Below are 15861 nucleotides of genomic sequence, written 5' to 3' on the forward strand. Positions count from 1 at the left end.
TGCTAGAAGTTTCCAGAAATCACAAAACATCTTCATAACGAAACATAACCAAATCCCAAAAATATAATTTACGCACAAAATTTCATATTCGCTCTCTTTTGCACAGTTCAGAAACAAAATGCTGGAAAATAAGCTCATGTCTACACCAGTCATGCCAGAAAAATACTTTATTCTTGAACATAATATCATGAGTAATGCAGAACAAATAATTAAGGTAGTTCAAATATCTTTTCAAAACAGAACATGCATACTTTTTAAAAATCAACCTCAGCCCATTTTATTTTTATGCAAAGTCTAGCATAGGAACCCCACTTACCTGGACTTCTTAGTTTTTCAGAATTTTTCTAAAAAATGTCGAGTCAACTGTAAATCGTCACCTATAAAATAACTACGTACTCCATAAATTTCCAACCAAACACGTATATCAATGCTTAAACATGAAATACTGCATAACCTAATTTCCCTTAAAAGAATCAATCTACAACTCTTACAACCCTAAAATATCATATATTCTCAAATATCTCGATATTCATTTAAAATCTCTGCCTATTTAAGCTCTAAATTATTTCTAAAAATGTATACCAATACTCTTACTAATTACAAATATGCCACATGAAAAAAAAAATCTCTAGTTTAAAATATTTTCTTAACATAATTATAACAAAATTGATAAAAATAGGAAAGCAGAATTTCATTAAAAAAAACAACAACTAATTAGTTTGTCTTTAAAGGTTTCAAAATAAAATTTTGCACTTACTATGTACTTCTAAAAATTATGTATTAAAAATAAATTAATAATATACTTCAAGTATATCTAGGGAACTACAAATTTACAAACACCCAACCTACATGAATAAAATAATTCAATCTGTTATGACTTTCAGATAAAAGGGTAGGGATGTAATTTAAAATTAAGTGAAAAGCTTCAATTTTTTGTTAGAGGCTACGTGTGGTCTTACAAAGGCTACGGAAAAGAAGAAAACAAGTTTCAAAGGTTACAGTGAGGGGGGGAATGTGCGAGATACTCACCGAGAGGCACAACCATCGTGCGACAGCAAACTTGGTGGCTGGACAGAAATTCTTTCGCGATGACTTCCTTTGTAAGTGACGGTGCAGTTCTAAGAGGGAGAGAGAGATGTGAGAGAGAGAGATGAGAGCACGAAGAGGGAGACAGAGAGTGAGGGAAGGAGAGAACACAAGAGAAGGAAACAGAAGCTTACGACAGGGAATGGAGATCGACCTGGTAGTGCCTCACGACTGGGCTATGGTGCACACCGACAAAAGGCTGGGAAGCTTTAGTCGTTGGCAGTGGAGGTGCAACGTTCGACTCTGTTTTGGGTGTCAAAAATAGGGGACCTGCAGTGGCTTGAACAGTGGCTTAGGGCGGGGCGCGATGGTGGGGGCGAGTCTGATCCGTAGGGTTGCTACTACGGGAAAGACGCTGGTGGCAGTGGCTGGGTTGTGGTTACTTGAAGGTCTGGTGCGGTGGCAATGATAAACCGAGAGAAAAAGGGAGAAAAACTAAAGCGGCTATTCTAGTTTTTGGTTGAGGCTGATCAACGTGCGAATATATAGATGAATGGATGATCAAAATAAAACACTAGAGATGAGAGAGTAGCATGTAGTGAGTAAACGGAAGTGAACATGTGGATCGAGGGGTTTGAAATTATTTTCACAGGCTAGGGCTCTTTAACAAAACGTGCAGTGTGGGATTAATGCATGGGCTTTTTGCCTAATTCTTGGGCCTCGACTAAACCTAAAAAATATTACACTTGTCCAATAATTTTTTTTTTGAGTGAAGATCCATTTGGTCCATTAAAAGATATTAAACCTATCCAAAAATTATAATACACCAAAAATATTTTAGGCCCATACTCTCTTCCAAAAATTTTACTCGAAATTCCAAATAGTCTTTTCATACCTATAAACCCAAAAATTTTATAAACCCGGCTTGGCTAGGCCCGGGTGTTACACAATCAGCAGCATGGATGCTCAAGGTTGAGCAGCTAGGCCCAGCACAACTAACAAAGAAGGTGTGAGGAGAAAAACTTGCTGCTCAACTGGGAAAGGTGTCATTTTATGGCTCAGCAGGGTGTTGTACTAGGACACATAGTGTCCTTAAAGGGTATTGAAGTGGATATATAAAATAGACCTGATTTCTAAGCTGCCCACACCTAAAACTATAAAGGACATTGGGTCATTTTTAGGACATGCTAGATTTTATAGAAGATTTATACAAGGGTTTAGCTCCATTTCTAAACCCTTGAGTAAATTACTTATGCATGACACTGAGTTTGAGTGGACAACAGAGCATCAAAAAGCTTTTGACCAGCTCAAACACTTACACACTACAGCCCCTATAATGCAACCTCCAGACTGGTCCCTCCCTTTTTAAATCATGTGTGATGCTAGTGACTTTGCCATAGGAGCTGTCTTAGGTTAGCGTAGGGACAAACTACCCTTTGCTATTTACCATGCCAGTAAGACATTAACTGGAGCTCAGAAAAATTACTCCATGACAGAAAAAGAATTGCTAGCCATTTTATTTGCTCTAGAGAAATTTAGAACTTATATTATAGGGTCACCTGTAGTTGTCTTTACAGACCATGCAGCTTTGAAATATTTGTTTACAAAAAAAGATGCTAAGCCAAGGCTGATTAGGTGGGTGTTGCTCTTGCAGGAATTCAATATCACAATTCAAGACACTAAGGGAGTGGACAACGTGGTGGCTGACCACCTGTCTAGATTGACTATCACTAAATCTGATTTTTCTTTGTCAATTTATGAATCTTTTCCTGATGAACAATTACTTTTAATTGAGAATACATCGTCGTATGCTGACATTGTCAATTTCTTGGTAGCAAGGAAAACACCGCAACATTGGATTCCTTAGGATCTAGAAAGGTTCAAAGTAGAGGTAAATTATTTTTTTATGACAACTGTTACCTTTTCAAGTACTATTCTGACCAAATAATCTGTAAGTGTGTCCCTGACAATGAGATATCTTCTGTCCTATCTGCTTGTCACAATGGGGCTTGTGGGGGCCACTTTTTTGCAAAGAGAATAGTGGCCAAAATCCAACAGTCTGGTTTGTATTGGCCCCATATGTTTAAAGATGTTATTGAATTCTGCAAAAGGTGTGAGCCATGTCAAAAACTAGGAGGGATAGCTAGGAGGAATATGATGCCCCTGCACCCAAACTTGGTTTTGAAAATTTTTTATTGCTGGGGATTAGATTTTATGGGACCATTTCCCCCATCCTTTTGGTATGTTTATATTTGGTGGCTGTAGATTATGTGTCTAAATGGGTGGAAGTCATCCCTTGTAAAAACAATGATCACCAAGTGGTGCTCAAATTCATAAAAGACAACATAGTGTCCAGGTTTGGTATGCCTCGGGCCATCATCAGTGATAATGGAACACACTTTTGTAACAAACCACTAGAATCACTTTTAAAGAAGTATGGTATCCATCATGAAGTGTCCACCTCCTATCACCCACAAACCAATGGCCAAGTTGAATTAGCAAATAGGGAAATTAAGCATGTTCTTGAAAAAACTATTAATCCCTCAAGAAAATATTGGTCTTTGAGATTGATTGAGGCCTTGTGGGCATATAGAACTGCTATAAGACTATACTTGGTATGTCCTCATATAGGCTGGTTTATGGCAAAGCATGCCATCCCCCTATAGAACTTGAGCACAAAGCTTATTAGGCAGTGAAAGAATTTACTTTTGACATGGAAAAAATTGGATCTTTGATAAGGTTGCAAATGTCTGAGTTAGAGGAGCTCAGGAGGGATGCATATGAGAATTCTAAGTTAGCCAAGGAACACATGAAGGTCTTACATGATAGAAGCATCCTTAGAAGAAATTTTGAACCTAAACAGCAAGTCTTGCTGTACAATTCTAGGCTTCATCTGTTCCCTGGAAAACTAAGATCTCGGTGGAGTGGACCATACCTAGTAAAATCAATTTCTCCTCATGGTGCCATAGAAATATCAAACCCTCAAAATGGTAATACTTTCAAGGTGAATGGTCAGAGACTGAAGCCATTCTTTGGGACTTATGCACCAGAAATTTCATTCATCCCATTACAAGAACCAATTGTCAGCTGACTAAGTTCCTACACAGACTGCAAGTTTCAATTACTTTATTTAGTTTTTGTTGTTTTCTTCTTCTTTCTTCCCTTTCTTTGCTTATTCCCTTTTACTAAAGTTTCTTCCTTCAAAGCTATTGGCCTCATGATCTAACTAGATTGCACTGCAGGACATACTCATTTTCTTGTGTTACATCTTTCAAATGTTAAGTTCTGCTGCCCAGGTAACATCTCTTCATTAACTCTTCTTCATGAACACATTGAGGACAATGCTTTATTTTAGTTGGGAAGGGGGTATATGAAGTTTCATGTACAATTCTAAAAAAATAAAAATTAAAATACTGTCACAAGGAGAACAATTATGGTGCTAGGATGAAACACTTCTTAGGTATGATTAGAAGAGAACTTTCTAAATCATGAGTTCGTAGATACACAAGAACTTTGAAGTGGCTCTATTGAGAAGATCGTATAATAAAGTCACACTTGAACAAAGGATATAGTGAACACTTTGCTCACTTCCAAACTATTTCCTTTGCAAACTAGGACATCTGAGAAGTCACTTCTTCTACTAGGGTTATAAAAAGTGCAGCTGGACATACCTTAATGAACCACATCTTAATGGTTTTTCAAAAAAAATTAGAAAAAAAAAAAAAGAAAAGAAAAGGGACAAACCAGAGATCTGAGTGCTTTTGGAAAAGGCTGCCCATCGCCGGGACTTTAGCAAGAAAAGAAATAAGGAAGCCTTTCAAAGTGTGATAGCGTGAAAGCCAACAAATTAGTGGTTTTGAATTAAGGACAAATGCTTTACATTATCCAAATGCTTTTATCCAAATGTGTTGTTAGAGTTTTAATCATATACATTATCCAAATACTTTTATCATGACTGAAATCGCATTTGAAAATAATTGAGGAATGCAAAATTCCCCTAGAATCCCTCTGTGTAAAGGTAACCCCAAGCCTAGGTATTTTTTTTTCTAAAAGCTTTTCAAAAAATTGGTCTTGAGTTTTGAATTTGTTCTTCTTTATCAATACAGAGAATTCAATTTCTTTATTTTTTTTATATATTAATTTAAGTGTGCATCCAAATCCATCTCATTCACATCTAGGATTCTCAAGAAAAAAAAAAACTATTTTCAACCCCTTGAATCTTCTGCTATGAATAATCTGGCTTACAAAGCTGCCCAGTGACCATAAGATAGTTGCACATCTCATATCTCACCTTCTTGCTTCTTGTTATTCCAATAAACAATTACATAGCACTGAATCTACCTTAATCCCTGTGAAATCGACCTTGGGACTCTCATTATACACAAGTAAGACACCTTCTGCACTTGGGAGGTATTTTAAAAGTAGAACCAATCATCTTAGGAGTTTACCTACTTGAATGGTATTTCTAATACAAAGGTTGCATTGGTGACTGCCTCAGTTGATGAAGACCATAAGCCTTCTGCTTCCTCAAAAACCTTGGAATAGAAGAAGAAAGAAAAGAGAAAACACTTTACGATCACAAAAGTGAGATATTGACTATTGTCCAATATCTTTTATACAGCAGAACTATCAGTTACATTCCTAACGGTTCTTGACATTTCCTCTTACATCTGCTTTTATTGAATGAGAGACCTTTGATCTCGACCGTCCATTTGTCATCTAGACTTGAGGAATGGTAGAGACGAAATGACTAATGGGACAAGGCGTGCATGTCTTTGTAGTTTGCCTTGGGACCAAACCTGTAATCATTCTCCATATGAGAATCTCCCACATGCCATTAGGTCATACTTCTAAGGTCAGATGATATGGTATGCAAATCCATATTCCATCTTCCTAGGTGTACTGTGATGTTCCTAATGGAGCATGGGCCTTGAGTATAACACTTGCTACCTTCTGAGCTCCTTTGTGTTATCGGAGTGCTCCTAGCTTTGCACCGAGCTTTTCCTCACCCATCGTTCAACTTTCGTACTTGGTGTAAGGTAAACCTTCCTTCTTTGTCCTATGCTTTCTCACATCTGTTGGGTTCTCTAGAACGTGTTGCTCGCCTTACTTCTACCCAGGCTGCAAGTTGCCCTCCTAGCTACCTCTTTGTCTATAGCATTTTGCCCATTTAAAGGGATGCCTTCCCCTGTTTTGGCACAGTCCTTACAACTACACTTAGGGCTACAACCTCTTATGGCTCAACTAGAAGAAATGGTAGGTAGGTTGATGATATTCATGATTAAGTACCATCATTGAAGGGCCACTAGAAACAACCCCTGGATGCAACAATAAAGGGCAACAGAGTAAGGAAGAATCACAAGAAGAGTGAATCGAGATAAACAAGGAGAGAAGCTAGAAGAATGCATAATGGAACTTTCGTAATGGGAGTGTTTTATTTAATGAGTGTTCTATTTCATATTTGAGGTGATTCATGATTAAGCACCATCCTTGAAAGGTCACTAGAAACGGCCCCTAGGTACAAGGGTAGAGAGCCACAGAGTAAGAAAGAAGCACAGGAAGAGTAAATCGAAATAGAAGCAATGAGAGAAACTTGAGAAGGGCATAATGGAACTTCCATAATGGGAGTTTTCTAGTTAATGAGTGTTCTATTTCATATTTGAGGTGATTCATTATTAAGCACCATCTTTGAAAGATCGCTAGAAACAGCCCCTAGGTGCAAGAGCTAAAGCCCATGAATATGAAAAACCTTTTCCACGTGAGAGCTGAAGCCCATGGTAAATCAGGAGCACGTCTCATGCCAAAGTGTTGCAGCTGGAAACGAACTCACGGGAGGCTGGGGACCACAAAGCCGTTTTGATGGAGAGGCTGTGATCCATGGTAAGGAGAAAGAGAATGAGAGAAGATTTCGAGTATAAAAGGAAAAGGAATTTCTGGGTGAAGGGAGCTAGTTTTTATTTTTATTTTCCTTTATTTTCCTGCTTCAGTTCGGACATGATTCTCGTAGTTTAAGGTTTATTTCTTTCGAGCATTTTATTGTCTTATGAGGATGATCGGCTAAGTTTTACAACTTGGGTTGTGGTAAAAGCTTTCTTTGATCTACATTATTTGCTAGATTTCTATGGATTTCGAATTTCATAACTTGCTTTGTTTGATACCAAATTTTGGAAATAGAAAGTTGGATAAATCCTCCTGCTCTTATTCTTGTTCTGTTGTTGACATAAGGCACAACAGACCCTTGAATTAATCAAGGTTTCTATTAGCCAAGTGTTATAGTGAGATTGGTTGATGCTTTTGTGAGGATATTTCGTGTTAACTACTAGCACACATACTTTGAGCGTATATTTCTTTTAATCTGTCATTTATTAATACCTTGATTGGGTTAATAAAAAACAAGTAGTACCCAGAATTCTTGTGGAGTGTAGAAACAAAAGAAGCCTAAAACCGTGACCCAAGTGTTTGTTAAATCATTTCTTTCGAACTGCTATTTTCATCTTTATATTGAAATTCTGTTTGTCACTTGTAGGAATTAGAATTACAGTTTTTCATCGTTTGGAATATTAAATTTTCAGTGACTATTTCTTTTATGATTTAATACATCTTTCTAAGAATTACAAACTCGAGATCCTCAAAGCGCAACGATATATTCCATTTTCATTAAATCTTTCTTTGTGAATATATTAACATCCATTTTGCTCATTGTTTATACATACAAAAAAAATACAAAAAAAAAGAATTTTACACATCATTTTACTTCTTCACACTTCTCATACATCATCATACTTTCCAATTAATTTTTACAAATACTTTGATAAACATTTGTCTTTATGGAATACGATTCTGGACTTATCCTTGATACAACTTGATACTTCTACACTTGGAAGCACATTTGAGAACACGTCAAGTTTTTGAATTCATTAGAATTCTGGTTGTTGAGTGTTGCTTGACCCTGCATGAATTGTTGAAGTGTCACACTCAGCTACTAAACTGTATCTTCAAGTCCCTGTTTAGGTGCTTGAGCTGGCTGTGCATTGAACTAACAAATAATCAAAATACTCAAATGCTTCTTCCGGTTCTTTGTTACAGAACTCACCATTACACAGGGTCTCAACAAATTGTCTCATTTTTTGTTGTAAACCCTCATAGAAAAAACTTATGACCCTCCAATTCTTGTATCCATGATGAGGATATGCATTTAATAAGTCCTTAAAACGTTACCAACAGTGGTAAAATGTTTATACATCCTTTTAACAAAAATTCATAATTTGTCTTTTTAAGGCATTGGTTCTATGCATTGGGAAGTTTTTTTAAAAAGATTCAATTTGCATTTCCTACCAAGTCTCAATCAACCTTGGCTTTAAGGAGTTTAGCCAAGTTTTAGCCTTGTTCTTTAGAGAAAATGGGAACAGTTTTAACCTAATGACTTCTTCAGTGTATGTTCTATCTATGAAAGTTGAGCAAATTTCTTCAAACTCTTTGATGTTCAAATAGGGTTTTTTGATTCCATGCCATGAAAATGTGGCAGTAGTGGAATCATCCCAGGTTTGAAGTTAAAATTATTTGCATTCAAGAGTTGAATGATACAAGAGGGTGAACTAGTCCTAATAGGCTGCAAATATTCTCTAAGTGTCCTGTTAGGATTTACCATTTCCCTATCATTTTGATCATTTTCAACCATATTGCTATGAGTGTCAAATGATGATTCAAATGCTGAATTAGGAGAAACAGATGCACTCGAAGATGAGGTTGATGATTCAGTCCTAGCAAGTCTATATGTGCTATCTCTAGCCCAACAAGACATGCAAATTCAGCAAAAAAATAAAAAATAAAATAAAAGATCAAATAAATAAATAAATAAAAGATAAAATAAAATAAAAGCAAAGAAGTAAAATTAGAGGAAAATATATCATCCAGGCTGTGAAGAGGTTCACAACTCTAAAAACATCCTCTCGAAGTTCAGAAAAAATACTTTGATGGCACCAATTGTCCCTAGTAACGGCCCCAAAAACTTGACGTGTTCTCAAATGTGCTTCCAAGTGTAGAAGTGCCAAGTTGTATCAAGGATAAGTCCAGGATCGTATTCCACATAGACAAATGTTTACCAACGTATTTGTGAAAATTAATTGGAAAGTATGCTAATGTATGAGAAGTGTAAAGAAATAAAATGACGTGTAAAATTCATTTTTTGTATTTTTTTTGTATGTATAAACAATGAGCAAAATGGATGTTAATATATTCACAAAGAAAGATTTAATGAAAATGGAATATATGGTTGCGCTTTAAGGATCTCAGGTTTGTAATTCTTAGAAAGACGAATTAAATCATAAAAGAAATAGTTGTAGAAAATTTAATATTCCAAATGATGAAAAACTGTAATTCTAAGCGCCACTTGTCTTTTATTAACCCAATCAAGGTATTAATAAATCAAAGATTAAAAAAATATACACTCAAAGTACGTGTGCCAGTTCTTAACAGGAAATATCCTCACTAAAGCATCAACCAATCTCACTATAGCACTTGGCTAATAGAAACCTTAATCAATTCAAGGGTCTGTTGTGCCTTATGTCAACAATAGAACAAGAATAAGAGCAAAATGATCTATCCAACTTTCTATTTCCAAAATTTGGTCTCAAACAAAGCAAGGTATGAAATTTGAAATCTATAGAAACCTAGTAAATAATGTAGATAAAAGAAAGCTTTTACCGCAACCCAAGTTGTAAAACTTAGCCGATCATCCTCATAAGACAATAAAATGCTCAAAAGAAATAAACCCTAAACTCCGATAATCGCGTATGAACCAAAGCAGGAAAATAAAAATAAAAACTAGATCCCTTCACCTAGAAATTCCTCTTCCTTTTATACTCAGAATCTTCTCTCCTTCTCTTTCTCCTTGCCATGGATCACAACCTCTCCATCGTAATGGCTTTGTGGTCCCCAGCCTCCCGTGAGTTCCTCTCCTAGCTGCAGCACTTAGATGTGAGGCGTGCTCCATATTAACCATGGGCTTCATCTCTCACATGGAAAAGGTTTTTCATATTCATGGGCTTCAGCTCTTATACGTGGGTCTCCTTGTGATGATTTTTTTCCAACTCTAACTCTTGATAAATTCTGGAACACATAAACTATATGAGTCTATCTGAATTTAATTAGGGACAAGAAAATCATTTCACATGCCAAACAAAGTTAAATCAGATTATCTAATTAATACTCGTATTTTAACACATAAAGCTCTTTTAACCCAAAATATTTAAGAGTATTAATACCGCATAATTGAACATTTATCACACCCCCAACTGACTTTTTGCTAGTCTTTAGCAAGTAAAGTGAATGAAATCATGCAAATGGGAAGTTACCAGCTACAATTCCAATAAATCTGAAAATCACATGCCATGAAATAAACTTGTTGAGTTTAAGAACACTAGAGATTAATATGAATTTTTGTATCAACTGGGAGATTTATACACCATTTAGTTAAACAACCAAGGGAATAGAGTGTAACAAAGTTTGCTTTCCTTCAAGTGCATGGGAATAAGGTTAGAATTCCAAGATTGACTACCAAGAGGCATTAGCAGTTTCAATCACAGCAACTAATCTGAGATAACCACATGGTCTTACTCTTATTCAAAACCATTGTAGTGGCGGCTTTCATGCTATTACACTTTAAAAGACACCTATTCTTTTATTTAATAAGGACCCCAGTAATAGGTAGTCTTTTCCAATACACAAATGTAAACCATGCATGAAAACCTTCTTATTTCACCTTCTTCTTCTTCTTCTTCTTCTTCTTCTTCTTCTCCTTTTTTTTTCTTTTTTTTTTTTTTTTTCCAGATTTGATCTATGGCTTGTCCATTTTCTCATTTAATACACTTCAGATTTCTTCCTAAGCCATTAGGATATAGTTCATTAGAGTCTCAAATAACCGAAGTGTAAATCAACAAATAATGACCCAATGTAGTCTTTCTAAGCATTCTGGGCATTTGTTGTGTGTTTTTGCAAAACTTTTAACATCTTTCCTTTGGTTTAACAACTAAATTAAATTGATAAGTTTCCCTTTTGATCTAAACTCAAATTTCACTACATTGAACATGTTCCATAACCTCAACAAATCATTGTCTAGCATGTGAAAATTAGAAATAGGAAATTTTAAGCCAACATATGAGCAAGGCATGCAAAACAGAAAATAATAATAACAATAATAATTTCTCTCCCCCCAACTAAATTGTAGCATTGTCCTCAATGATGCAAGAGAAATGAAAAATTTACACAAATAGAGAAATTAAGAAGCAAACCAGCAATAAGAACCAACTATTAAAAGAAAAGTGGAGGAAAAAGATTGCTTCTGAACAACACAATATAACCAGCACATGCATCTAGCACCCATCACCCTCCAACTAAGTATGCACATTATCCTCAATGTAAATGCAATAAGAACAAGAAAAAGATAGGAGGGAAGGAGAGTACTAGATAAGGGAGAGGAGAGATAGAAAATCTGCAAGAGAGAGTAAAAAAGAAAGACAAGAAAAATAGCAATTGAAAGCTAATAGGCAGTGGAAATGCAAAATGACACTATGTACAAAGACAGAAAATAAATGAGAACCAAAACAAGGTGGTTATGCAGCAGACCAAATGGGCGGATCTTACAAGGGAAGAGTGGAGTCCTCAAGTAAAAAGTGAGCAATGAAAGGTTTAAGCCGTTGACCATTTACTTTGAAGGTATTTCCATTTTGAGGATTGACTATTTCAACGGCTTCATGAGGAAAAATAGTTTTCACCACAAATGGACCACTCCATCTTGACCGCAGTTTTCCTAGAAACAAATGAAGTTTAGAGTTATATAAAAGAACAAACTGATTAGGCTCAAAATTCTTCCTGTGAATATTCTTATCATGCCAAACCTTCATGCATTCTTTGGACAACTTAGAGTTGTCATAAGCATCTCTTCTTAGCTCCTCTAACTCATCTAGCTGCAATTTTCTCAAATCACTAATTTGGTCAGAATTAAAATTGAGTTGTTTGATTGCCCAATAGACTTTATGCTCAATTTCAACAAAAAATTACAAAATTATCCATATACAAGCCTATAAGGAGACATGCCAAGGGATGTTTTAAAAGTTGTACGATAAGCCCACAAAGCATCAACCAAACATAAAGACCAATCTTTCCTATTGGGGTTGACAGTTTTTTTCTAAAATTTGCTTAATCTCCCTAATAGCCAACTCTGCCTGACCATTGGTTTGAGGGTGGTATGGGGTAGAAGCTTTTTGGTGGATCCCATATTTAGTCATCGAAGCAGCAAAAGGCCCATTGCAAAAGTGAGTGTTACCATCTCTAATGATGACTTTGTGAATACCAAACCGAGCGAAAGTATTTTCCTTCAAAAATTTCAGCATTGTCTTATGGTCATTTGTTTTACATGGTATTGCCTCAATCCATTTAGAAACATAATCCACAGCAACCAAGATATACAAATAACCAAAATAAATAGGAAATGGCCCCATGAAATCGATACCCTAACAATCAAAAAGCTCAACCACAAGAATTGGTTGTAAAGGCATCAAGTTACGACTTTTACACAATTTGTACACGACTAATATTAAAAATAATATTTTAATACTTTTGAATAGTTGATTGTCTAAAAATATGTTTGAATTAAAGTGTATCTTTTTTAATGCTAAATGTGTTAAAGTTGATTATACTTTTAACCTTATTATTGTTCTTTAGCTAGTTGCCTACTATATAATAAAATATTAGCTTTATATGTTATATTTGTCAATTGTCATGTGGATTATTTCAGTGCAATAGAAATGGTTTTTTACAAGGAAAAAAATCCGTTGCAAAAAGTCTAATTTTCATTGTAAAAGAGTATTTGCAACAATGAGATGTTATTGCCCTACTCTTGCAAATGCCACGATGGGGAAAGTCTATCCCAATGATTCTTCTTTTTTGTTGCAAATAGTCACTTTTAGCCATGAGATTTTATCGTTGGAAATAATACAATATCACACATTAGGGGCCACAAGTTTCCACGACTATTTTCCACTAAGCTTTAACTCTTTTTTCTCCAGTAATTATTTACAAGAACAGAAATCTGAAGGTAATTAAATCATGAGTTGAAAATCCTGTATGAAAATATTTACACTCATATCAAACATCTCAATACAATTCAATTAGGTAGCATAGTCCACAATCAAGCATAATCATGCAATAAAACTCACCTGAAGTTTATACACATGACAATTAGCTTCTTGTTTTTGCACTTATGATTTCTATTTCCTTCCACAACGCAGTGGTTTAAGGCTGAGAATGGTGTCTCATTGGTGAGGGGCTTCAATAGAGGACTAGAGGAAGACAGCAAAATTACGAGGGTTATATAATTTTCGCTGTTATGGCTGCTGTTGCAGAAATTCTGCTGCACAGCAGCTTGTGGTGGTTGTTTGAGGCGTAAACTCCTTGCAGTAATGGTTGAGGATGCTAAGAATGGTGTTGATTTGGAGGGGCTTAAGAAGAGGTGTTGAGGAGGAGATAAAAAGGCGTTGAAGCTTGCTGTTTTGAGTTTGAAGGGGCCATAAGTTGCTGACCTGATGGCCTGTATAAAACAGAGAAGGAAGAGTGAACAAAGTGATATAAACATGGCCTGAGTAGGTAAGTTGGGGCTGTTTTTTGGTTGTTGGCAGTAACAACAATGAAGTGGTGGTGAGTTTGTCTTCCAACACATATCTTATGCCTATTTTCGAACTAATGTAGCTTGAGGAATTATAAAGATCAAATAGAAGCCAAGGAAAAAGAGATAAGATCAGAAATTGATGCAACACCATGGACTAGAAATTAACTGCTACAATTTTGTTCAACATACAAGTTTTATCCACACACAACTTACATAATACATACAAGCTCACTAAACAGCCCCTTGACTTCATAAATAACACGCCTATACACCAAGATAGCACATAATATAAATCTGTCCAAATGCGTAGAACCAACACCAACACACATTATCACTTGAACTCAACACAAACCCATCACACAAACATATAATAGTCATGGAAAATGCTACTTTGACACCTAAATTTGACCTCATTTTGACACTTCCTTTATTTTAATTTTTATTTTAATTTTTTTTTTACTTAATAGTTAAGGACTTAACTATTAGTGTATTAATATTTTTTTATATTTTTAAAAAATATTTTAAAATGATAAAAAATATGAATGAAAAAATTGGAAAAAAAAAATAAAAAAAGTCAATTTGGCCTAGCGGTCAATTTGAGCAGTGCTACTCTGCCGCCTGAGTAGCACCGCTCTAATAGTCATATAAACTTCATATTGCATTCAATATGCATAAATCTATCCACCCAACTTTTACAAACCCTTTACGGTCAAAAGCTATCCAATGAAGAGCTAAAAAAGTTTTGATTAATTTGAAGTTAACTATGGCAATGCCAACAGCAAAGCAAACAAAATACGGAGTTTCTAAACCAAACATCTTTAAAATTTAAGGAGCTCCAATCTCCATTTTGTAAGTTCGGAAATAAAATGGATGAGAGGGTTAAACTCTAAACATAACAAATATGCCATGCAAAGCACACACAAAAATGGCGGGTGTATCTTCCAATTCTTTAGGTATAAAAACATGATAGCAGACAAATAAGATTGAAACTTCAAGATCAACACAAAAATGGGGAATCAAAACAAAACCTTTCGAAATAATGTCATCAGAAAGAGAGAGGTGTGTGCGGCAGTGCTTGCAGCTATTGATCCATTTCCTTCAAGAGAGATCACAAACAGCCTTCCCATTTCTCCCCGTAACTTCTAACCACTCCAACACAAAATCACACTTTTTTTTCTTCTCTATCCCTTCAAAACCACCAACATCGAATCACCAAGTTAGGAAACCAAAGAAGTCGTCAAAGAGGAACCCTAATCCTTAGGGTTAATGTCTGAAGCTTCTTGTGGACCGAGTTGTGTCAAATGGGCCTGACTGGGCCATAAGTCCTAGGATCTATTTTATTTGTTGAGTCCAGTATTTAAGTCGTTGAATGAGTCCATTGGAGTGGTTCTAGATTGTACTTAGATGGGCCACGTGAGTCAATATTTTATGTTTCGTTATGAGTCAGTTAAGTCCTTGTATTGAGTCTGTTATTAAGTGGGTCAACTATGAGTTAGTGGTCTCAGGTTGTTGAGTCCGTGGGTTATTATTATGACTTAGTTTCATTTGTAGTTTATTTATATGTTCATTATGAATGAATGAGGTATTCAGATTTTCCAGTACAATACAAGTGCAAACTAGAGGCAAGGCCCCTCGAAGTGCCTACATATTTACACTGCAAACTTTACAACATTCCATAAGCCGTAACAATGGCATCAGAGCCGCGTTCTTGCACCATTGCTAAAGGTACTGTAACGCCCCAAACCCGGGTGGCTTGGAGAATTACTACTTGTCACACATAATTATGTCTCCCAACACATTCGAAGAATAATCTCCAAAAACTTCATAAATGAAATCAATCTCAAATCTTCTCAATAATCTCATTACAAACTCCACACGATCTTTAATGCAATAATAATAAATCAAAGGGGTCTATAACCTCCCGGTAGTCATAACAACCCAACCAATAATTTCATAAATCTCACTGAAACCCAAGATATTACTAAAACTCAAAGAGATTAAAACTAAGAACACCAGAAGTCCTTCTTCTACCAACATCTCCTCAGCTTAAACACAAACAGCAATCTAATCCAGGTTCTCATTTGAACTCTCCACATCATCTGAAAAATATTATAATGATAGGGGGTGAGTTATCAACAACTCAGTAAGCAGAAATCATATGCTAGCGTGCA

This window comes from Juglans regia, chromosome 5 (genome assembly GCF_001411555.2).
Source record: "Juglans regia cultivar Chandler chromosome 5, Walnut 2.0, whole genome shotgun sequence".
NCBI classification, from domain to species: Eukaryota; Viridiplantae; Streptophyta; class Magnoliopsida; order Fagales; family Juglandaceae; genus Juglans; species Juglans regia.